Source organism: Bubalus kerabau, chromosome 14 (genome assembly GCF_029407905.1).
Source record: "Bubalus kerabau isolate K-KA32 ecotype Philippines breed swamp buffalo chromosome 14, PCC_UOA_SB_1v2, whole genome shotgun sequence".
In the NCBI taxonomy this organism is placed as follows: Eukaryota; Metazoa; Chordata; class Mammalia; order Artiodactyla; family Bovidae; genus Bubalus; species Bubalus kerabau.
The window spans coordinates 856015-880180 of NC_073637.1; the positions used below are offsets into that span (position 1 = coordinate 856015).

At 56.6% G+C, this 24166-nt stretch overlaps 7 pseudogenes; all 7 read left to right on the forward strand.

The window, feature by feature from the left end:
- Positions 1-2153: 2153 nt before the first annotated feature.
- Positions 2154-2273, forward strand: LOC129627389 (uncharacterized; annotated as a pseudogene).
- A 3246-nt stretch (positions 2274-5519) lies between these two features.
- On the forward strand, positions 5520-5639 carry LOC129627517 (uncharacterized; annotated as a pseudogene).
- Positions 5640-8890: 3251 nt separating this feature from the next.
- On the forward strand, positions 8891-9010 carry LOC129627390 (uncharacterized; annotated as a pseudogene).
- A 3250-nt stretch (positions 9011-12260) lies between these two features.
- LOC129627392 (uncharacterized) lies at positions 12261-12380 on the forward strand (annotated as a pseudogene).
- Positions 12381-15626: 3246 nt separating this feature from the next.
- On the forward strand, positions 15627-15746 carry LOC129627393 (uncharacterized; annotated as a pseudogene).
- A 3244-nt stretch (positions 15747-18990) lies between these two features.
- LOC129627394 (uncharacterized) lies at positions 18991-19110 on the forward strand (annotated as a pseudogene).
- A 3253-nt stretch (positions 19111-22363) lies between these two features.
- On the forward strand, positions 22364-22483 carry LOC129627396 (uncharacterized; annotated as a pseudogene).
- The last annotated feature ends 1683 nt before the right edge of the window (positions 22484-24166 follow it).

Genomic DNA, 24166 nt, shown 5'->3' on the forward strand with positions numbered 1-24166 from the left:
GGAACTCTGTGTCTGCTTCTCTCCGCCTTCTAGTTCCAGAAACTTATTACATGCCTCCCAGCTCATCGTAGGTGCTCAGGATTTACTTAGTGTGTGAAAGACAGAAAAGTTCTTGGAAGCCTCAAGGTGTCACTTGGCTCGGCACTTTTGATCTCTTTGTGTATTTGGCGATTCCATTCTTTCCTTTCCTGGGTTCATGTGTACCCTATATTCAAGGCAAAATCTAAGGCATTAAGACATATCCATCAGTATGGGTTCTTGCTTTCAAGGAACTCGTACAGCAGATTTCTACAGTTTAGGGCTTTTCAAATGCTCTAGAAGAATGTGAACGTTCAGTGTGATCCATTTTCATTTCCAAGAAAGATCGTTTGACTTCCATAGCAAAGGTGGAGACCTTCCGACGTGTAGTCCAATACTTAGACCTTGACCATGTCAGGCAAGTCTTGCGGTTCCTTCTGGAGGTGTGTGGCTCTTGCAGAAACGTGAAGATCTTCCATCGTCCTCGGACTTTGGTGTCATTTGCAATCATCAAGAAAGCTTCCAGGTATAGGTTCCAGACCACCACCGCACACACTCGGTAGCCAACGGAGTGGATTCCAGGAATATGCGTTGTTAACCAGCATCACCGTTGATATTGTTGCTGCACGCTCTATGCAGTGGCCAGGGCCTGGATTGTCCACTGGGTCTCATGTGGAATGGAAAGAAGGGCTTCCCCCACCCCCCACCCCACCCCCCACTGTTGACAGCCTTGTGACTAGAAACGGGCCCCGAAACAAGAATCAGACAAACCAGATAAGCCCAGATGGTAGTCCATGAGATGAAGGAACTAAGCAGCTGGTTGGGATGGCGCCAAGGGGAAAGGTTGCTCTTTTTGTCTCCCGCTCTACTCCTTTCTTCCTGGACGCCTTAGGGGTTCATCATGGAGATTTGAAATAAAGTTCACCAAAGTCATATGTGTTGAATCAAGAGTTTGCATTTCACCATCTCTCAAAAACGAAGAGTGCTTAACCTGCACAGGTTTCTTTCAAAAAAGTCAATTGCTTTTCAGTTCTGGGGTTTCTCTCTTGCCTTGTTCAAGTAGCCTTAAGAGTAAAAATCAACGAAAACTAAAGAAAGATTCCAAGATACCAACAAAGGACACCTTCTGTTTCTTCAATCATCTTTCCACTTAGTAGCACACGAGCTCTTTTCTTTGTATTTTGCCTAGGGAATTCGCAATGTGCTGGTTCAGATGGCAAGGCATCCGCCCGCAGGAGACTCGGGTTTGACCCCTGGGTCGGGAAGATCCCCTGGAGAAGGTAATGGCAACCCACTCCAGTATTCTCGCCTGGGAAATGCCACGGACAGAGGAGCCTGATGGGCCGCACTCCATGGGTCCTATAAGAGTTGGGCTCAACCCAGCAACTACGAACAGAAGTATTTCCAAAGACCACACTCGTGTGTGTGTGTGTGTGTGTCTGTCTGTCTGTCTGTCTGTGTGCCTGCCTGTGGTTCGTCTGCTCTCTCAGGAAGGTCGGGTGCTTGGCGGGCGGCGTGGGGACAAGGGGGGCGCCTCGGTAGGGCAAAGGGGCGGGGCTGAGGCGCTCCGGTCGACCGCGCCTCCGTGGCTCCCGGTGGGTTTGGGCAGCGGGCAGGTGCCGGGCAAGTTGGGCGCTCAAGATTCGCTGCGCCTAGGCCCGCAGGAGGTTCAGAGGCCCCCGGGCCGCGGGGATCGGGAGGCGGCGGGCCCCGAAGACCGACACCTCCGGGGTCGCGCGGCCCTGGACAGCGAACGGGATGGGGGGGGGGGGGAGGCCCCGCTCAGCCAGCGCGGCCGGGTCTGGAGTGGCCGGGGGTGGGAGGGCGCCGAGACCTCCGCACCCCTCAGCCCACCCCCCAGGCCCCGCGCGCAGGCACGCACGCCCTCCCGGTCACTGGGGGGTCCTGGAAGCCCATCGGGCCCCCGGGCCCGGCCAGGCGGTTGCTGGTCTGGTGTTGGCGGTGTTCGGGGGCCGGGCCGGCGTCAGCAGGCTGGAGTGAGGTCGCGGGTCGTGTGGCTCAAGTACAGCACGGCCCCCCGAGGAGAGGGGCGGCCCCGTTGGCCCGACCTGCAGGTCAGAGCGAAAGGGAGGCGAAGCGCAAGGCTCTTAGGGCGCCCCGCGGCGGCCGCGCCCGTCTCCGGCCCTATCGGCCTGAAGGCGCCCGATCTCGTCTGATCTCGGAAGCTAAGCAGGGTCGGGCCTGTTCAGTATCTTGGATGGGAGACCACCTGGGAATTCCGGGTGCTGGAGGCTTTTTTGCCTACCAGAAGAGGTCCTTTAGCCCCCGCCCCGCGTCCCAATTCTTGGACCCACACCCCCCTCGCCCCCCCGCCCCCCCCGCAGCCCCAGCCCCTCCCGGGGCGGGGGGAGTGAGTGGGTGGCCGGGGCCCCGACTCCCGCTGCAGACCTGGGTTGCCTCCCCGCGGCCCGCGAGCCCCTCCGCATTCGCATTCGGCTTTCAGGAAACCAGACGACCGGCCGTCCCGTCTCCCTCTGGGGCTCCTTTGGCTTGCCTCAGGCAATCCCGGGGCTTGCACCGACTCCGGCCAGAGCCCCAGCCCCCGCCCCACCCCCAGCCTCGCAGGCGATCGCGCATGCGCATGCGAGCGCGCGCACAGATCGATGTGCCCAAACGGGGCATCTAGCTTGTTGGCTTGGACTGGGGGTGGATCTATGCCTGGGAGTGGGACTGCTGAACCATAGGCTACTTCTACGTTTAGTTCCTTCGCGAACCTCCATACTCTTTTCCATCCCGGCTGTACCAACTCCCATTCCTACTCAGCGTGGAGGAGAGTTCCCTTTGCTCCACAGCTTCTCCAGCATCTGCTATGGACAGACATTGCAATGAGGCCCAATCGGACTCGGGCGAAGTGGTCCCTCCTTGGCGTTTGGAGTTGAGTCTCTCCAATCATTAGTGACGTGGAGCAAGATGACCGTTTGGAAATGCAGATGCAATTCTCTCACCATCCTGCTCCAATGGCTCTTGTATTTTCCCATCATATTGAAGATACGACCAATTCCCTTCATGCCTGCTCCTCACGTTCTTCTCGGATGTCTTTTCCCTGGAATGCCCTCTGCACTCTTTGGCTTCCATCCCATAGGGCATTTTCATTTCTTGAACGTCCTAAGTTTCCCTGGTCACGTAGACTTCCAGGATGCTGTTTTCCCTGCCTGAAATTCTTCCTGCATCTCAACCCTGGTTTACGTAGGTTCCACCTATGGACCTCAACGCAATGGTTACTCTGAAAAGCCTTCCCTGACACCCAGGTTTTGGTGAGGGTAGAGGCCCCTCGACAAGTTCTCCAAGGATCTGCCTGTGATGTATCGTTAGATTCGTCTCAGTGAAAGCAGGAACTCTGTGTCTGCTTCTCTCCGCCTTCTGGTTCCAGAAACTTATTACATGCCTCCCAGCTCATCGTAGGTGCTCAGGATTTACTTAGTGTGTGAAAGACAGAAAAGTTCTTGGAAGCCTCAAGGTGTCACTTGGCTCGGCACTTTTGATCTCTTTGTGTATTTGGCGATTCCATTCTTTCCTTTCCTGGGTTCATGTGTACGCTATATTCAAGGCACAATCTAAGGCATTAAGACATACCCATCAGTATGGGTTCTTGCTTTCAAGGAACTCGTACAGCAGATTTCTACAGTTTAGGGCTTTTCAAATGCTCTAGAAGAATGTGAACGTTCAGTGTGATCCATTTTCATTTCCAAGAAAGATCGTTTGACTTCCATAGCAAAGGTGGAGACCTTCCGACGTGTAGTCCAATACTTAGACCTTGACCATGTCAGGCAAGTCTTGCGGTTCCTTCTGGAGGTGTGTGGCTCTTGCAGAAACGTGAAGATCTTCCATCGTCCTCGGACTTTGGTGTCATTTGCAATCATCAAGAAAGCTTCCAGGTATAGGTTCCAGACCACCACCGCACACACTCGGTAGCCAATGGAGTGGATTCCAGGAATATGCGTTGTTAACCAGCATCACCGTTGATATTGTTGCTGCACGCTCTATGCAGTGGCCAGGGCCTGGATTGTCCACTGGGTCTCATGTGGAATGGAAAGAAGGGCTTCCCCCACCCCCCACCCCACCCCCCACTGTTGACAGCCTTGTGACTAGAAACGGGCCCCGAAACAAGAATCAGACAAACCAGATAAGCCCAGATGGTAGTCCATGAGATGAAGGAACTAAGCAGCTGGTTGGGATGGCGCCAAGGGGAAAGGTTGCTCTTTTTGTCTCCCGCTCTACTCCTTTCTTCCTGGACGCCTTAGGGGTTCATCATGGAGATTTGAAATAAAGTTCACCAAAGTCATATGTGTTGAATCAAGATTTTGCATTTCACCATCTCTCAAAAACGAAGAGTGCTTAACCTGCACAGGTTTCTTTCAAAAAAGTCAATTGCTTTTCAGTTCTGGGGTTTCTCTCTTGCCTTGTTCAAGTAGCCTTAAGAGTAAAAATCAACGAAAACTAAAGAAAGATTCCAAGATACCAACAAAGGACACCTTCTGTTTCTTCAATCATCTTTCCACTTAGTAGCACACGAGCTCTTTTCTTTGTATTTTGCCTAGGGAATTCGCAATGTGCTGGTTCAGATGGCAAGGCATCCGCCCGCAGGAGACTCGGGTTTGACCCCTGGGTCGGGAAGATCCCCTGGAGAAGGTAATGGCAACCCACTCCAGTATTCTCGCCTGGGAAATGCCACGGACAGAGGAGCCTGATGGGCCGCACTCCATGGGTCCTATAAGAGTTGGGCTCAACCCAGCAACTACGAACAGAAGTATTTCCAAAGACCACACTCGTGTGTGTGTGTGTGTCTGTCTGTCTGTCTGTCTGTGTGCCTGCCTGTGGTTCGTCTGCTCTCTCAGGAAGGTCGGGTGCTTGGCGGGCGGCGTGGGGACAAGGGGGGCGCCTCGGTAGGGCAAAGGGGCGGGGCTGAGGCGCTCCGGTCGACCGCGCCTCCGTGGCTCCCGGTGGGTTTGGGCAGCGGGCAGGTGCCGGGCAAGTTGGGCGCTCAAGATTCGCTGCGCCTAGGCCCGCAGGAGGTTCAGAGGCCCCCGGGCCGCGGGGATCGGGAGGCGGCGGGCCCCGAAGACCGACACCTCCGGGGTCGCGCGGCCCTGGACAGCGAACGGGATGGGGGGGGGCGGGGAGGCCCCGCTCAGCCAGCGCGGCCGGGTCTGGAGTGGCCGGGGGTGGGAGGGCGCCGAGACCTCCGCACCCCTCAGCCCACCCCCCAGGCCCCGCGCGCACGCACGCACGCCCTCCCGGTCACTGGGGGGTCCTGGAAGCCCATCGGGCCCCCGGGCCCGGCCAGGCGGTTGCTGGTCTGGTGTTGGCGGTGTTCGGGGGCCGGGCCGGCGTCAGCAGGCTGGAGTGAGGTCGCGGGTCGTGCGGCTCAAGTACAGCACGGCCCCCCGAGGAGAGGGGCGGCCCGTTGGCCCGACCTGCAGGTCAGAGCGAAAGGGAGGCGAAGCGCAAGGCTCTTAGGGCGCCCCGCGGCGGCCGCGTCCGTCTCCGGCCCTATCGGCCTGAAGGCGCCCGATCTCGTCTGATCTCGGAAGCTAAGCAGGGTCGGGCCTGTTTAGTATCTTGGATGGGAGACCACCTGGGAATTCCGGGTGCTGGAGGCTTTTTTGCCTACCAGAAGAGGTCCTTTAGCCCCCGCCCCGCGTCCCAATTCTTGGACCCACACCCCCCTCGCCCCCCCGCCACCCCCGCAGCCCCAGCCCCTCCCGGGGCGGGGGGAGTGAGTGGGTGGCCGGGGCCCCGACTCCCGCTGCAGACCTGGGTTGCCTCCCCGCGGCCCGCGAGCCCCTCCGCATTCGCATTCGGCTTTCAGGAAACCAGACGACCGGCCGTCCCGTCTCCCTCTGGGGCTCCTTTGGCTTGCCTCAGGCAATCCCGGGGCTTGCACCGACTCCAGCCAGAGCCCCAGCCCCCGCCCCACCCCCAGCCTCGCAGGCGATCGCGCATGCGCATGCGAGCGCGCGCACAGATCGATGTGCCCAAACGGGGCATCTAGCTTGTTGGCTTGGACTGGGGGTGGATCTATGCCTGGGAGTGGGACTGCTGAACCATAGGCTACTTCTACGTTTAGTTCCTTCGCGAACCTCCATACTCTTTTCCATCCCGGCTGTACCAACTCCCATTCCTACTCAGCGTGGAGGAGAGTTCCCTTTGCTCCACAGCTTCTCCAGCATCTGCTAAGGACAGACATTGCAATGAGGCCCAATCGGACTCGGGCGAAGTGGTCCCTCCTTGGCGTTTGGAGTTGAGTCTCTCCAATCATTAGTGATGTGGAGCAAGATGACCGTTTGGAAATGCAGATGCAATTCTGTCACCATCCTGCTCCAACGGCTCTTGTATTTTCCCATCATATTGAAGATACGACCAATTCCCTTCATGCCTGCTCCTCACGTTCTTCTCGGATGTCTTGTCCCTGGAATGCCCTCTGCACTCTTTGGCTTCCATCCCATAGGGCATTTTCATTTCTTGAACGTCCTAAGTTTCCCTGGTCACGTAGACTTCCAGGATGCTGTTTTCCCTGCCTGAAATTCTTCCTGCATCTCAACCCTGGTTTACGTAGGTTCCACCTATGGACCTCAACGCAATGGTTACTCTGAAAAGCCTTCCCTGACACCCAGGTTTTGGTGAGGGTAGAGGCCCCTCGACAAGTTCTCCAAGGATCTGCCTGTGATGTATCGTTAGATTCGTCTCAGTGAAAGCAGGAACTCTGTGTCTGCTTCTCTCCGCCTTCTAGTTCCAGAAACTTATTACATGCCTCCCAGCTCATCGTAGGTGCTCAGGATTTACTTAGTGTGTGAAAGACAGAAAAGTTCTTGGAAGCCTCAAGGTGTCACTTGGCTCGGCACTTTTGATCTCTTTGTGTATTTGGCGATTCCATTCTTTCCTTTCCTGGGTTCATGTGTACCCTATATTCAAGGCACAATCTAAGGCATTAAGACATATCCATCAGTATGGGTTCTTGCTTTCAAGGAACTCGTACAGCAGATTTCTACAGTTTAGGGCTTTTCAAATGCTCTAGAAGAATGTGAACGTTCAGTGTGATCCATTTTCATTTCCAAGAAAGATCGTTTGACTTCCATAGCAAAGGTGGAGACCTTCCGACGTGTAGTCCAATACTTAGACCTTGACCATGTCAGGCAAGTCTTGCGGTTCCTTCTGGAGGTGTGTGGCTCTTGCAGAAACGTGAAGATCTTCCATCGTCCTCGGACTTTGGTGTCATTTGCAATCATCAAGAAAGCTTCCAGGTATAGGTTCCAGACCACCACCGCACACACTCAGTAGCCAACGGAGTGGATTCCAGGAATATGCGTTGTTAACCAGCATCACCGTTGATATTGTTGCTGCACGCTCTATGCAGTGGCCAGAGCCTGGATTGTCCACTGGGTCTCATGTGGAATGGAAAGAAGGGCTTCCCCCACCCCCCACCCCACCCCCCACTGTTGACAGCCTTGTGACTAGAAACGGGCCCCGAAACAAGAATCAGACAAACCAGATAAGCCCAGATGGTAGTCCATGAGATGAAGGAACTAAGCAGCTGGTTGGGATGGCGCCAAGGGGAAAGGTTGCTCTTTTTGTCTCCCGCTCTACTCCTTTCTTCCTGGACGCCTTAGGGGTTCATCATGGAGATTTGAAATAAAGTTCACCAAAGTCATATGTGTTGAATCAAGATTTTGCATTTCACCATCTCTCAAAAACGAAGAGTGCTTAACCTGCACAGGTTTCTTTCAAAAAAGTCAATTGCTTTTCAGTTCTGGGGTTTCTCTCTTGCCTTGTTCAAGTAGCCTTAAGAGTAAAAATCAACGAAAACTAAAGAAAGATTCCAAGATACCAACAAAGGACACCTTCTGTTTCTTCAATCATCTTTCCACTTAGTAGCACACGAGCCCTTTTCTTTGTATTTTGCCTAGGGAATTCGCAATGTGCTGGTTCAGATGGCAAGGCATCCGCCCGCAGGAGACTCGGGTTTGATCCCTGGGTCGGGAAGATCCCCTGGAGAAGGTAATGGCAACCCACTCCAGTATTCTCGCCTGGGAAATGCCACGGACAGAGGAGCCTGATGGGCCGCACTCCATGGGTCCTATAAGAGTTGGGCTCAACCCAGCAACTACGAACAGAAGTATTTCCAAAGACCACACTCGTGTGTGTGTGTGTGTGTGTGTCTGTCTGTCTGTCTGTCTGTGTGCCTGCCTGTGGTTCGTCTGCTCTCTCAGGAAGGTCGGGTGCTTGGCGGGCGGCGTGGGGACAAGGGGGGCGCCTCGGTAGGGCAAAGGGGCGGGGCTGAGGCGCTCCGGTCGACCGCGCCTCCGTGGCTCCCGGTGGGTTTGGGCAGCGGGCAGGTGCCGGGCAAGTTGGGCGCTCAAGATTCGCTGCGCCTAGGCCCGCAGGAGGTTCAGAGGCCCCCGGGCCGCGGGGATCGGGAGGCGGCGGGCCCCGAAGACCGACACCTCCGGGGTCGCGCGGCCCTGGACAGCGAACGGGATGGGGGGGGCGGGGAGGCCCCGCTCAGCCAGCGCGGCCGGGTCTGGAGTGGCCGGGGGTGGGAGGGCGCCGAGACCTCCGCACCCCTCAGCCCACCCCCCAGGCCCCGCGCGCACGCACGCACGCCCTCCCGGTCACTGGGGGGTCCTGGAAGCCCATCGGGCCCCCGGGCCCGGCCAGGCGGTTGCTGGTCTGGTGTTGGCGGTGTTCGGGGGCCGGGCCGGCGTCAGCAGGCTGGAGTGCGGTCGCGGGTCGTGCGGCTCAAGTACAGCACGGCCCCCCGAGGAGAGGGGCGGCCCGTTGGCCCGACCTGCAGGTCAGAGCGAAAGGGAGGCGAAGCGCAAGGCTCTTAGGGCGCCCCGCGGCGGCCGCGTCCGTCTCCGGCCCTATCGGCCTGAAGGCGCCCGATCTCGTCTGATCTCGGAAGCTAAGCAGGGTCGGGCCTGTTCAGTATCTTGGATGGGAGACCACCTGGGAATTCCGGGTGCTGGAGGCTTTTTTGCCTACCAGAAGAGGTCCTTTAGCCCCCGCCCCGCGTCCCAATTCTTGGACCCACACCCCCCTCGCCCCCCCGCCACCCCCGCAGCCCCAGCCCCTCCCGGGGCGGGGGGAGTGAGTGGGTGGCCGGGGCCCCGACTCCCGCTGCAGACCTGGGTTGCCTCCCCGCGGCCCGCGAGCCCCTCCGCTTTCGCATTCGGCTTCCAGGAAACCAGACGACCGGCCGTCCCGTCTCCCTCTGGGGCTCCTTTGGCTTGCCTCAGGCAATCCCGGGGCTTGCACCGACTCCAGCCAGAGCCCCAGCCCCCGCCCCACCCCCAGCCTCGCAGGCGATCGCGCATGCGCATGCGAGCGCGCGCACAGATCGATGTGCCCAAACGGGGCATCTGGCTTGTTGGCTTGTACTGGGGGTGGATCTATGCCTGGGAGTGGGACTGCTGAACCATAGGCTACTTCTACGTTTAGTTCCTTCGCGAACCTCCATACTCTTTTCCATCCCGGCTGTACCAACTCCCATTCCTACTCAGCGTGGAGGAGAGTTCCCTTTGCTCCACAGCTTCTCCAGCATCTGCTAAGGACAGACATTGCAATGAGGCCCAATCGGACTCGGGCGAAGTGGTCCCTCCTTGGCGTTTGGAGTTGAGTCTCTCCAATCATTAGTGATGTGGAGCAAGATGACCGTTTGGAAATGCAGATGCAATTCTGTCACCATCCTGCTCCAACGGCTCTTGTATTTTCCCATCATATTGAAGATACGACCAATTCCCTTCATGCCTGCTCCACACGTTCTTCTCGGATGTCTTGTCCCTGGAATGCCCTCTGCACTCTTTGGCTTCCATCCCATAGGGCATTTTCATTTCTTGAACGTCCTAAGTTTCCCTGGTCACGTAGACTTCCAGGATGCTGTTTTCCCTGCCTGAAATTCTTCCTGCATCTCAACCCTGGTTTACGTAGGTTCCACCTATGGACCTCAACGCAATGGTTACTCTGAAAAGCCTTCCCTGACACCCAGGTTTTGGTGAGGGTAGAGGCCCCTCGACAAGTTCTCCAAGGATCTGCCTGTGATGTATCATTAGATTCGTCTCAGTGAAAGCAGGAACTCTGTGTCTGCTTCTCTCCGCCTTCTAGTTCCAGAAACTTATTACATGCCTCCCAGCTCATCGTAGGTGCTCAGGATTTACTTAGCGTGTGAAAGACAGAAAAGTTCTTGGAAGCCTCAAGGTGTCACTTGGCTCGGCACTTTTGATCTCTTTGTATATTTGGCGATTCCATTCTTTCCTTTCCTGGGTTCATGTGTACGCTATATTCAAGGCACAATCTAAGGCATTAAGACATATCCATCAGTATGGGTTCTTGCTTTCAAGGAACTCGTACAGCAGATTTCTACAGTTTAGGGCTTTTCAAATGCTCTAGAAGAATGTGAACGTTCAGTGTGATCCATTTTCATTTCCAAGAAAGATCGTTTGACTTCCATAGCAAAGGTGGAGACCTTCCGACGTGTAGTCCAATACTTAGACCTTGACCATGTCAGGCAAGTCTTGCGGTTCCTTCTGGAGGTGTGTGGCTCTTGCAGAAACGTGAAGATCTTCCATCGTCCTCGGACTTTGGTGTCATTTGCAATCATCAAGAAAGCTTCCAGGTATAGGTTCCAGACCACCACCGCACACACTCAGTAGCCAACGGAGTGGATTCCAGGAATATGCGTTGTTAACCAGCATCACCGTTGATATTGTTGCTGCACGCTCTATGCAGTGGCCAGAGCCTGGATTGTCCACTGGGTCTCATGTGGAATGGAAAGAAGGGCTTCCCCCACCCCCCACCCCACCCCCCACTGTTGACAGCCTTGTGACTAGAAACGGGCCCCGAAACAAGAATCAGACAAACCAGATAAGCCCAGATGGTAGTCCATGAGATGAAGGAACTAAGCAGCTGGTTGGGATGGCGCCAAGGGGAAAGGTTGCTCTTTTTGTCTCCCGCTCTACTCCTTTCTTCCTGGACGCCTTAGGGGTTCATCATGGAGATTTGAAATAAAGTTCACCAAAGTCATATGTGTTGAATCAAGAGTTTGCATTTCACCATCTCTCAAAAACGAAGAGTGCTTAACCTGCACAGGTTTCTTTCAAAAAAGTCAATTGCTTTTCAGTTCTGGGGTTTCTCTCTTGCCTTGTTCAAGTAGCCTTAAGAGTAAAAAATCAACGAAAACTAAAGAAAGATTCCAAGATACCAACAAAGGACACCTTCTGTTTCTTCAATCATCTTTCCACTTAGTAGCACACGAGCTCTTTTCTTTGTATTTTGCCTAGGGAATTCGCAATGTGCTGGTTCAGATGGCAAGGCATCTGCCCGCAGGAGACTCGGGTTTGATCCCTGGGTCGGGAAGATCCCCTGGAGAAGGTAATGGCAACCCACTCCAGTATTCTCGCCTGGGAAATGCCACGGACAGAGGAGCCTGATGGGCCGCACTCCATGGGTCCTATAAGAGTTGGGCTCAACCCAGCAACTACGAACAGAAGTATTTCCAAAGACCACACTCGTGTGTGTGTGTGTGTGTGTGTGTCTGTCTGTCTGTCTGTGTGCCTGCCTGTGGTTCGTCTGCTCTCTCAGGAAGGTCGGGTGCTTGGCGGGCGGCGTGGGGACAAGGGGGGCGCCTCGGTAGGGCAAAGGGGCGGGGCTGAGGCGCTCCGGTCGACCGCGCCTCCGTGGCTCCCGGTGGGTTTGGGCAGCGGGCAGGTGCCGGGCAAGTTGGGCGCTCAAGATTCGCTGCGCCTAGGCCCGCAGGAGGTTCAGAGGCCCCCGGGCCGCGGGGATCGGGAGGCGGCGGGCCCCGAAGACCGACACCTCCGGGGTCGCGCGGCCCTGGACAGCGAACGGGATGGGGGGGTGGGGGAGGCCCCGCTCAGCCAGCGCGGCGGGGTCTGGAGTGGCCGGGGGTGGGAGGGCGCCGAGACCTCCGCACCCCTCAGCCCACCCCCCAGGCCCCGCGCGCACGCACGCACGCCCTCCCGGTCACTGGGGGGTCCTGGAAGCCCATCGGGCCCCCGGGCCCGGCCAGGCGGTTGCTGGTCTGGTGTTGGCGGTGTTCGGGGGCCGGGCCGGCGTCAGCAGGCTGGAGTGCGGTCGCGGGTCGTGCGGCTCAAGTACAGCACGGCCCCCCGAGGAGAGGGGCGGCCCGTTGGCCCGACCTGCAGGTCAGAGCGAAAGGGAGGCGAAGCGCAAGGCTCTTAGGGCGCCCCGCGGCGGCCGCGTCCGTCTCCGGCCCTATCGGCCTGAAGGCGCCCGATCTCGTCTGATCTCGGAAGCTAAGCAGGGTCGGGCCTGTTCAGTATCTTGGATGGGAGACCACCTGGGAATTCCGGGTGCTGGAGGCTTTTTTGCCTACCAGAAGAGGTCCTTTAGCCCCCGCCCCGCGTCCCAATTCTTGGACCCACACCCCCCTCGCCCCCCCGCCACCCCCGCAGCCCCAGCCCCTCCCGGGGCGGGGGGAGTGAGTGGGTGGCCGGGGCCCCGACTCCCGCTGCAGACCTGGGTTGCCTCCCCGCGGCCCGCGAGCCCCTCCGCTTTCGCATTCGGCTTCCAGGAAACCAGACGACCGGCCGTCCCGTCTCCCTCTGGGGCTCCTTTGGCTTGCCTCAGGCAATCCCGGGGCTTGCACCGACTCCAGCCAGAGCCCCAGCCCCCGCCCCACCCCCAGCCTCGCAGGCGATCGCGCATGCGCATGCGAGCGCGCGCACAGATCGATGTGCCCAAACGGGGCATCTGGCTTGTTGGCTTGTACTGGGGGTGGATCTATGCCTGGGAGTGGGACTGCTGAACCATAGGCTACTTCTACGTTTAGTTCCTTCGCGAACCTCCATACTCTTTTCCATCCCGGCTGTACCAACTCCCATTCCTACTCAGCGTGGAGGAGAGTTCCCTTTGCTCCACAGCTTCTCCAGCATCTGCTAAGGACAGACATTGCAATGAGGCCCAATCGGACTCGGGCGAAGTGGTCCCTCCTTGGCGTTTGGAGTTGAGTCTCTCCAATCATTAGTGATGTGGAGCAAGATGACCGTTTGGAAATGCAGATGCAATTCTGTCACCATCCTGCTCCAACGGCTCTTGTATTTTCCCATCATATTGAAGATACGACCAATTCCCTTCATGCCTGCTCCTCACGTTCTTCTCGGATGTCTTGTACCTGGAATGCCCTCTGCACTCTTTGGCTTCCATCCCATAGGGCATTTTCATTTCTTGAACGTCCTAAGTTTCCCTGGTCACGTAGACTTCCAGGATGCTGTTTTCCCTGCCTGAAATTCTTCCTGCATCTCAACCCTGGTTTACGTAGGTTCCACCTATGGACCTCAACGCAATGGTTACTCTGAAAAGCCTTCCCTGACACCCAGGTTTTGGTGAGGGTAGAGGCCCCTCGACAAGTTCTCCAAGGATCTGCCTGTGATGTATCATTAGATTCGTCTCAGTGAAAGCAGGAACTCTGTGTCTGCTTCTCTCCGCCTTCTAGTTCCAGAAACTTATTACATGCCTCCCAGCTCATCGTAGGTGCTCAGGATTTACTTAGCGTGTGAAAGACAGAAAAGTTCTTGGAAGCCTCAAGGTGTCACTTGGCTCGGCACTTTTGATCTCTTTGTATATTTGGCGATTCCATTCTTTCCTTTCCTGGGTTCATGTGTACGCTATATTCAAGGCACAATCTAAGGCATTAAGACATATCCATCAGTATGGGTTCTTGCTTTCAAGGAACTCGTACAGCAGATTTCTACAGTTTAGGGCTTTTCAAATGCTCTAGAAGAATGTGAACGTTCAGTGTGATCCATTTTCATTTCCAAGAAAGATCGTTTGACTTCCATAGCAAAGGTGGAGACCTTCCGACGTGTAGTCCAATACTTAGACCTTGACCATGTCAGGCAAGTCTTGCGGTTCCTTCTGGAGGTGTGTGGCTCTTGCAGAAACGTGAAGATCTTCCATCGTCCTCGGACTTTGGTGTCATTTGCAATCATCAAGAAAGCTTCCAGGTATAGGTTCCAGACCACCACCGCACACACTCAGTAGCCAACGGAGTGGATTCCAGGAATATGCGTTGTTAACCAGCATCACCGTTGATATTGTTGCTGCACGCTCTATGCAGTGGCCAGAGCCTGGATTGTCCACTGGGTCTCATGTGGAATGGAAAGAAGGGCTTCCCCCACCCCCCACCCCACCCCCCACTGTTGACAGCCTTGTGACTAGAAACGGGCCCCGAAACAAGAATCAGACAAACCAGATAAGCCCAGATGGTAGTCCATGAGATGAAGAAACTAAGCAGCTGGTTGGGATGGCGCCAAGGGGAAAGGTTGCTCTTTTTGTCTCCCGCTCTACTCCTTTCTTCCTGGACGCCTTAGGGGTTCATCATGGAGATTTGAAATAAAGTTCACCAAAGTCATATGTGTTGAATCAAGAGTTTGCATTTCACCATCTCTCAAAAACGAAGAGTGCTTAACCTGCACAGGTTTCTTTCAAAAAAGTCAATTGCTTTTCAGTTCTGGGGTTTCTCTCTTGCCTTGTTCAAGTAGCCTTAAGAGTAAAAATCAACGAAAACTAAAGAAAGATTCCAAGATACCAACAAAGGACACCTTCTGTTTCTTCAATCATCTTTCCACTTAGTAGCACACGAGCTCTTTTCTTTGTATTTTGCCTAGGGAATTCGCAATGTGCTGGTTCAGATGGCAAGGCATCCGCCCGCAGGAGACTCGGGTTTGATCCCTGGGTCGGGAAGATCCCCTGGAGAAGGTAATGGCAACCCACTCCAGTATTCTCGCCTGGGAAATGCCACGGACAGAGGAGCCTGATGGGCCGCACTCCATGGGTCCTATAAGAGTTGGGCTCAACCCAGCAACTACGAACAGAAGTATTTCCAAAGACCACACTCGTGTGTGTGTGTGTGTGTCTGTCTGTCTGTCTGTCTGTGTGCCTGCCTGTGGTTCGTCTGCTCTCTCAGGAAGGTCGGGTGCTTGGCGGGCGGCGTGGGGACAAGGGGGGCGCCTCGGTAGGGCAAAGGGGCGGGGCTGAGGCGCTCCGGTCGACCGCGCCTCCGTGGCTCCCGGTGGGTTTGGGCAGCGGGCAGGTGCCGGGCAAGTTGGGCGCTCAAGATTCGCTGCGCCTAGGCCCGCAGGAGGTTCAGAGGCCCCCGGGCCGCGGGGATCGGGAGGCGGCGGGCCCCGAAGACTGACACCACCGGGGTCGCGCGGCCCTGGACAGCGAACGGGATGGGGGGTGGGGGAGGCCCCGCTCAGCCAGCGCGGCCGGGTCTGGACTGGCCGGGGGTGGGAGGGCGCCGAGACCTCCGCACCCCTCAGCCCACCCCCCAGGCCCCGCGCGCACGCACGCACGCCCTCCCGGTCACTGGGGGGTCCTGGAAGCCCATCGGGCCCCCGGGCCCGGCAAGGCGGTTGCTGGTCTGGTGTTGGCGGTGTTCGGGGGCCGGGCCGGCGTCAGCAGGCTGGAGTGCGGTCGCGGGTCGTGCGGCTCAAGTACAGCACGGCCCCCCGAGGAGAGGGGCGGCCCGTTGGCCCGACCTGCAGGTCAGAGCGAAAGGGAGGCGAAGCGCAAGGCTCTTAGGGCGCCCCGCGGCGGCCGCGTTCGTCTCCGGCCCTATCGGCCTGAAGGCGCCCGATCTCGTCTGATCTCGGAAGCTAAGCAGGGTCGGGCCTGTTCAGTATCTTGGATGGGAGACCACCTGGGAATTCCGGGTGCTGGAGGCTTTTTTGCCTACCAGAAGAGGTCCTTTAGCCCCCGCCCCGCGTCCCAATTCTTGGACCCACACCCCCCTCGCCCCCCCGCCACCCCCGCAGCCCCAGCCCCTCCCGGGGCGGGGGGAGTGAGTGGGTGGCCGGGGCCCCGACTCCCGCTGCAGACCTGGGTTGCCTCCCCGCGGCCCGCGAGCCCCTCCGCATTCGCATTCGGCTTCCAGGAAACCAGACGACCGGCCGTCCCGTCTCCCTCTGGGGCTCCTTTGGCTTGCCTCAGGCAATCCCGGGGCTTGCACCGACTCCAGCCAGAGCCCCAGCCCCCGCCCCACCCCCAGCCTCGCAGGCGATCGCGCATGCGCATGCGAGCGCGCGCACAGATCGATGTGCCCAAACGGGGCATCTGGCTTGTTGGCTTGTACTGGGGGTGGATCTATGCCTGGGAGTGGGACTGCTGAACCATAGGCTACTTCTACGTTTAGTTCCTTCGCGAACCTCCATACTCTTTTCCATCCCGGCTGTACCAACTCCCATTCCTACTCAGCGTGGAGGAGAGTTCCCTTTGCTCCACAGCTTCTCCAGCATCTGCTAAGGACAGACATTGCAATGAGGCCCAATCGGACTCGGGCGAAGTGGTCCCTCCTTGGCGTTTGGAGTTGAGTCTCTCCAATCATTAGTGATGTGGAGCAAGATGACCGTTTGGAAATGCAGATGCAATTCTGTCACCATCCTGCTCCAACGGCTCTTGTATTTTCCCATCATATTGAAGATACGACCAATTCCCTTCATGCCTGCTCCTCACGTTCTTCTCGGATGTCTTGTCCCTGGAATGCCCTCTGCACTCTTTGGCTTCCATCCCATAGGGCATTTTCATTTCTTGAACGTCCTAAGTTTCCCTGGTCACGTAGACTTCCAGGATGCTGTTTTCCCTGCCTGAAATTCTTCCTGCATCTCAACCCTGGTTTACGTAGGTTCCACCTATGGACCTCAACGCAATGGTTACTCTGAAAAGCCTTCCCTGACACCCAGGTTTTGGTGAGGGTAGAGGCCCCTCGACAAGTTCTCCAAGGATCTGCCTGTGATGTATCATTAGATTCGTCTCAGTGAAAGCAGGAACTCTGTGTCTGCTTCTCTCCGCCTTCTAGTTCCAGAAACTTATTACATGCCTCCCAGCTCATCGTAGGTGCTCAGGATTTACTTAGCGTGTGAAAGACAGAAAAGTTCTTGGAAGCCTCAAGGTGTCACTTGGCTCGGCACTTTTGATCTCTTTGTATATTTGGCGATTCCATTCTTTCCTTTCCTGGGTTCATGTGTACGCTATATTCAAGGCACAATCTAAGGCATTAAGACATATCCATCAGTATGGGTTCTTGCTTTCAAGGAACTCGTACAGCAGATTTCTACAGTTTAGGGCTTTTCAAATGCTCTAGAAGAATGTGAACGTTCAGTGTGATCCATTTTCATTTCCAAGAAAGATCGTTTGACTTCCATAGCAAAGGTGGAGACCTTCCGACGTGTAGTCCAATACTTAGACCTTGACCATGTCAGGCAAGTCTTGCGGTTCCTTCTGGAGGTGTGTGGCTCTTGCAGAAACGTGAAGATCTTCCATCGTCCTCGGACTTTGGTGTCATTTGCAATCATCAAGAAAGCTTCCAGGTATAGGTTCCAGACCACCACCGCACACACTCAGTAGCCAACGGAGTGGATTCCAGGAATATGCGTTGTTAACCAGCATCACCGTTGATATTGTTGCTGCACGCTCTATGCAGTGGCCAGAGCCTGGATTGTCCACTGGGTCTCATGTGGAATGGAAAGAAGGGCTTCCCCCACCCCCCACCCCACCCCCCACTGTTGACAGCCTTGTGACTAGAAACGGGCCCCGAAACAAGAATCAGACAAACCAGATAAGCCCAGATGGTAGTCCATGAGATGAAGGAACTAAGCAGCTGGTTGGGATGGCGCCAAGGGGAAAGGTTGCTCTTTTTGTCTCCCGCTCTACTCCTTTCTTCCTGGACGCCTTAGGGGTTCATCATGGAGATTTGAAATAAAGTTCACCAAAGTCATATGTGTTGAATCAAGAGTTTGCATTTCACCATCTCTCAAAAACGAAGAGTGCTTAACCTGCACAGGTTTCTTTCAAAAAAGTCAATTGCTTTTCAGTTCTGGGGTTTCTCTCTTGCCTTGTTCAAGTAGCCTTAAGAGTAAAAATCAACGAAAACTAAAGAAAGATTCCAAGATACCAACAAAGGACACCTTCTGTTTCTTCAATCATCTTTCCACTTAGTAGCACACGAGCTCTTTTCTTTGTATTTTGCCTAGGGAATTCGCAATGTGCTGGTTCAGATGGCAAGGCATCCGCCCGCAGGAGACTCGGGTTTGATCCCTGGGTCGGGAAGATCCCCTGGAGAAGGTAATGGCAACCCACTCCAGTATTCTCGCCTGGGAAATGCCACGGACAGAGGAGCCTGATGGGCCGCACTCCATGGGTCCTATAAGAGTTGGGCTCAACCCAGCAACTACGAACAGAAGTATTTCCAAAGACCACACTCGTGTGTGTGTGTGTGTGTGTGTCTGTCTGTCTGTCTGTGTGCCTGCCTGTGGTTCGTCTGCTCTCTCAGGAAGGTCGGGTGCTTGGCGGGCGGCGTGGGGACAAGGGGGGCGCCTCGGTAGGGCAAAGGGGCGGGGCTGAGGCGCTCCGGTCGACCGCGCCTCCGTGGCTCCCGGTGGGTTTGGGCAGCGGGCAGGTGCCGGGCAAGTTGGGCGCTCAAGATTCGCTGCGCCTAGGCCCGCAGGAGGTTCAGAGGCCCCCGGGCCGCGGGGATCGGGAGGCGGCGGGCCCCGAAGACCGACACCTCCGGGGTCGCGCGGCCCTGGACAGCGAACGGGATGGGGGGGGGGAGGCCCCGCTCAGCCAGCGCGGCCGGGTCTGGAGTGGCCGGGGGTGGGAGGGCGCCGAGACCTCCGCACCCCTCAGCCCACCCCCCAGGCCCCGCGCGCACGCACGCACGCCCTCCCGGTCACTGGGGGGTCCTGGAAGCCCATCGGGCCCCAGGGCCCGGCCAGGCGGTTGCTGGTCTGGTGTTGGCGGTGTTCGGGGGCCGGGCCGGCGTCAGCAGGCTGGAGTGCGGTCGCGGGTCGTGGGGCTCTAGTACAGCACGGCCCCCCGAGGAGAGGGGCGGCCCGTTGGCCCGACCTGCAGGTCAGAGCGAAAGGGAGGCGAAGCGCAAGGCTCTTAGGGCGCCCCACGGCGGCCGCGTCCGTCTCCGGCCCTATCGGCCTGAAGGCGCCCGATCTCGTCTGATCTCGGAAGCTAAGCAGGGTCGGGCCTGTTCAGTATCTTGGATGGGAGACCACCTGGGAATTCCGGGTGCTGGAGGCTTTTTTGCCTACCAGAAGAGGTCCTTTAGCCCCCGCCCCGCGTCCCAATTCTTGGACCCACACCCCCCTCGCCCCCCCGCCACCCCCGCAGCCCCAGCCCCTCCCGGGGCGGGGGGAGTGAGTGGGTGGCCGGGGCCCCGACTCCCGCTGCAGACCTGGGTTGCCTCCCCGCGGCCCGCGAGCCCCTCCGCATTCGCATTCGGCTTTCAGGAAACCAGACGACCGGCCGTCCCGTCTCCCTCTGGGGCTCCTTTGGCTTGCCTCAGGCAATCCCGGGGCTTGCACCGACTCCAGCCAGAGCCCCAGCCCCCGCCCCACCCCCAGCCTCGCAGGCGATCGCGCATGCGCATGCGAGCGCGCGCACAGATCGATGTGCCCAAACGGGGCATCTGGCTTGTTGGCTTGTACTGGGGGTGGATCTATGCCTGGGAGTGGGACTGCTGAACCATAGGCTACTTCTACGTTTAGTTCCTTCGCGAACCTCCATACTCTTTTCCATCCCGGCTGTACCAACTCCCATTCCTACTCAGCGTGGAGGAGAGTTCCCTTTGCTCCACAGCTTCTCCAGCATCTGCTAAGGACAGACATTGCAATGAGGCCCAATCGGACTCGGGCGAAGTGGTCCCTCCTTGGCGTTTGGAGTTGAGTCTCTCCAATCATTAGTGATGTGGAGCAAGATGACCGTTTGGAAATGCAGATGCAATTCTGTCACCATCCTGCTCCAACGGCTCTTGTATTTTCCCATCATATTGAAGATACGACCAATTCCCTTCATGCCTGCTCCTCACGTTCTTCTCGGATGTCTTGTCCCTGGAATGCCCTCTGCACTCTTTGGCTTCCATCCCATAGGGCATTTTCATTTCTTGAACGTCCTAAGTTTCCCTGGTCACGTAGACTTCCAGGATGCTGTTTTCCCTGCCTGAAATTCTTCCTGCATCTCAACCCTGGTTTACGTAGGTTCCACCTATGGACCTCAACGCAATGGTTACTCTGAAAAGCCTTCCCTGACACCCAGGTTTTGGTGAGGGTAGAGGCCCCTCGACAAGTTCTCCAAGGATCTGCCTGTGATGTATCATTAGATTCGTCTCAGTGAAAGCAGGAACTCTGTGTCTGCTTCTCTCCGCCTTCTAGTTCCAGAAACTTATTACATGCCTCCCAGCTCATCGTAGGTGCTCAGGATTTACTTAGCGTGTGAAAGACAGAAAAGTTCTTGGAAGCCTCAAGGTGTCACTTGGCTCGGCACTTTTGATCTCTTTGTATATTTGGCGATTCCATTCTTTCCTTTCCTGGGTTCATGTGTACGCTATATTCAAGGCACAATCTAAGGCATTAAGACATATCCATCAGTATGGGTTCTTGCTTTCAAGGAACTCGTACAGCAGATTTCTACAGTTTAGGGCTTTTCAAATGCTCTAGAAGAATGTGAACGTTCAGTGTGATCCATTTTCATTTCCAAGAAAGATCGTTTGACTTCCATAGCAAAGGTGGAGACCTTCCGACGTGTAGTCCAATACTTAGACCTTGACCATGTCAGGCAAGTCTTGCGGTTCCTTCTGGAGGTGTGTGGCTCTTGCAGAAACGTGAAGATCTTCCATCGTCCTCGGACTTTGGTGTCATTTGCAATCATCAAGAAAGCTTCCAGGTATAGGTTCCAGACCACCACCGCACACACTCAGTAGCCAACGGAGTGGATTCCAGGAATATGCGTTGTTAACCAGCATCACCGTTGATATTGTTGCTGCACGCTCTATGCAGTGGCCAGAGCCTGGATTGTCCACTGGGTCTCATGTGGAATGGAAAGAAGGGCTTCCCCCACCCCCCACCCCACCCCCCACTGTTGACAGCCTTGTGACTAGAAACGGGCCCCGAAACAAGAATCAGACAAACCAGATAAGCCCAGATGGTAGTCCATGAGATGAAGGAACTAAGCAGCTGGTTGGGATGGCGCCAAGGGGAAAGGTTGCTCTTTTTGTCTCCCGCTCTACTCCTTTCTTCCTGGACGCCTTAGGGGTTCATCATGGAGATTTGAAATAAAGTTCACCAAAGTCATATGTGTTGAATCAAGAGTTTGCATTTCACCATCTCTCAAAAACGAAGAGTGCTTAACCTGCACAGGTTTCTTTCAAAAAAGTCAATTGCTTTTCAGTTCTGGGGTTTCTCTCTTGCCTTGTTCAAGTAGCCTTAAGAGTAAAAATCAACGAAAACTAAAGAAAGATTCCAAGATACCAACAAAGGACACCTTCTGTTTCTTCAATCATCTTTCCACTTAGTAGCACACGAGCTCTTTTCTTTGTATTTTGCCTAGGGAATTCGCAATGTGCTGGTTCAGATGGCAAGGCATCCGCCCGCAGGAGACTCGGGTTTGATCCCTGGGTCGGGAAGATCCCCTGGAGAAGGTAATGGCAACCCACTCCAGTATTCTCGCCTGGGAAATGCCACGGACAGAGGAGCCTGATGGGCCGCACTCCATGGGTCCTATAAGAGTTGGGCTCAACCCAGCAACTACGAACAGAAGTATTTCCAAAGACCACACTCGTGTGTGTGTGTGTGTGTGTGTCTGTCTGTCTGTCTGTGTGCCTGCCTGTGGTTCGTCTGCTCTCTCAGGAAGGTCGGGTGCTTGGCGGGCGGCGTGGGGACAAGGGGGGCGCCTCGGTAGGGCAAAGGGGCGGGGCTGAGGCGCTCCGGTCGACCGCGCCTCCGTGGCTCCCGGTGGGTTTGGGCAGCGGGCAGGTGCCGGGCAAGTTGGGCGCTCAAGATTCGCTGCGCCTAGGCCCGCAGGAGGTTCAGAGGCCCCCGGGCCGCGGGGATCGGGAGGCGGCGGGCCCCGAAGACCGACACCTCCGGGGTCGCGCGGCCCTGGACAGCGAACGGGATGGGGGGGGGGGGGGGGGGGAGGCCCCGCTCAGCCAGCGCGGCCGGGTCTGGAGTGGCCGGGGGTGGGAGGGCGCCGAGACCTCCGCACCCCTCAGCCCACCCCCCAGGCCCCGCGCGCACGCACGCACGCCCTCCCGGTCACTGGGGGGTCCTGGAAGCCCATCGGGCCCCCGGGCCCGGCAAGGCGGTTGCTGGTCTGGTGTTGGCGGTGTTCGGGGGCCGGGCCGGCGTCAGCAGGCTGGAGTGCGGTCGCGGGTCGTGCGGCTCAAGTACAGCACGGCCCCCCGAGGAGAGGGGCGGCCCGTTGGCCCGACCTGCAGGTCAGAGCGAAAGGGAGGCGAAGCGCAAGGCTCTTAGGGCGCCCCGCGGCGGCCGGGTCCGTCTCCGGCCCTATCGGCCTGAAGGCGCCCGATCTCGTCTGATCTCGGAAGCTAAGCAGGGTCGGGCCTGTTCAGTATCTTGGATGGGAGACCACCTGGGAATTCCGGGTGCTGGAGGCTTTTTTGCCTACCAGAAGAGGTCCTTTAGCCCCCGCCCCGCGTCCCAATTCTTGGACCCACACCCCCCTCGCCCCCCCCGCCACCCCCGCAGCCCCAGCCCCTCCCGGGGCGGGGGGAGTGAGTGGGTGGCCGGGGCCCCGACTCCCGCTGCAGACCTGGGTTGCCTCCCCGCGGCCCGCGAGCCCCTCCGCATTCGCATTCGGCTTCCAGGAAACCAGACGACCGGCCGTCCCGTCTCCCTCTGGGGCTCCTTTGGCTTGCCTCAGGCAATCCCGGGGCTTGCACCGACTCCAGCCAGAGCCCCAGCCCCCGCCCCACCCCCAGCCTCGCAGGCGATCGCGCATGCGCATGCGAGCGCGCGCACAGATCGATGTGCCCAAACGGGGCATCTGGCTTGTTGGCTTGTACTGGGGGTGGATCTATGCCTGGGAGTGGGACTGCTGAACCATAGGCTACTTCTACGTTTAGTTCCTTCGCGAACCTCCATACTCTTTTCCATCCCGGCTGTACCAACTCCCATTCCTACTCAGCGTGGAGGAGAGTTCCCTTTGCTCCACAGCTTCTCCAGCATCTGCTAAGGACAGACATTGCAATGAGGCCCAATCGGACTCGGGCGAAGTGGTCCCTCCTTGGCGTTTGGAGTTGAGTCTCTCCAATCATTAGTGATGTGGAGCAAGATGACCGTTTGGAAATGCAGATGCAATTCTGTCACCATCCTGCTCCAACGGCTCTTGTATTTTCCCATCATATTGAAGATACGACCAATTCCCTTCATGCCTGCTCCTCACGTTCTTCTCGGATGTCTTGTCCCTGGAATGCCCTCTGCACTCTTTGGCTTCCATCCCATAGGGCATTTTCATTTCTTGAACGTCCTAAGTTTCCCTGGTCACGTAGACTTCCAGGATGCTGTTTTCCCTGCCTGAAATTCTTCCTGCATCTCAACCCTGGTTTACGTAGGTTCCACCTATGGACCTCAACGCAATGGTTACTCTGAAAAGCCTTCCCTGACACCCAGGTTTTGGTGAGGGTAGAGGCCCCTCGACAAGTTCTCCAAGGATCTGCCTGTGATGTATCATTAGATTCGTCTCAGTGAAAGCAGGAACTCTGTGTCTGCTTCTCTCCGCCTTCTAGTTCCAGAAACTTATTACATGCCTCCCAGCTCATCGTAGGTGCTCAGGATTTACTTAGCGTGTGAAAGACAGAAAAGTTCTTGGAAGCCTCAAGGTGTCACTTGGCTCGGCACTTTTGATCTCTTTGTATATTTGGCGATTCCATTCTTTCCTTTCCTGGGTTCATGTGTACGCTATATTCAAGGCACAATCTAAGGCATTAAGACATATCCATCAGTATGGGTTCTTGCTTTCAAGGAACTCGTACAGCAGATTTCTACAGTTTAGGGCTTTTCAAATGCTCTAGAAGAATGTGAACGTTCAGTGTGATCCATTTTCATTTCCAAGAAAGATCGTTTGACTTCCATAGCAAAGGTGGAGACCTTCCGACGTGTAGTCCAATACTTAGACCTTGACCATGTCAGGCAAGTCTTGCGGTTCCTTCTGGAGGTGTGTGGCTCTTGCAGAAACGTGAAGATCTTCCATCGTCCTCGGACTTTGGTGTCATTTGCAATCATCAAGAAAGCTTCCAGGTATAGGTTCCAGACCACCACCGCACACACTCAGTAGCCAA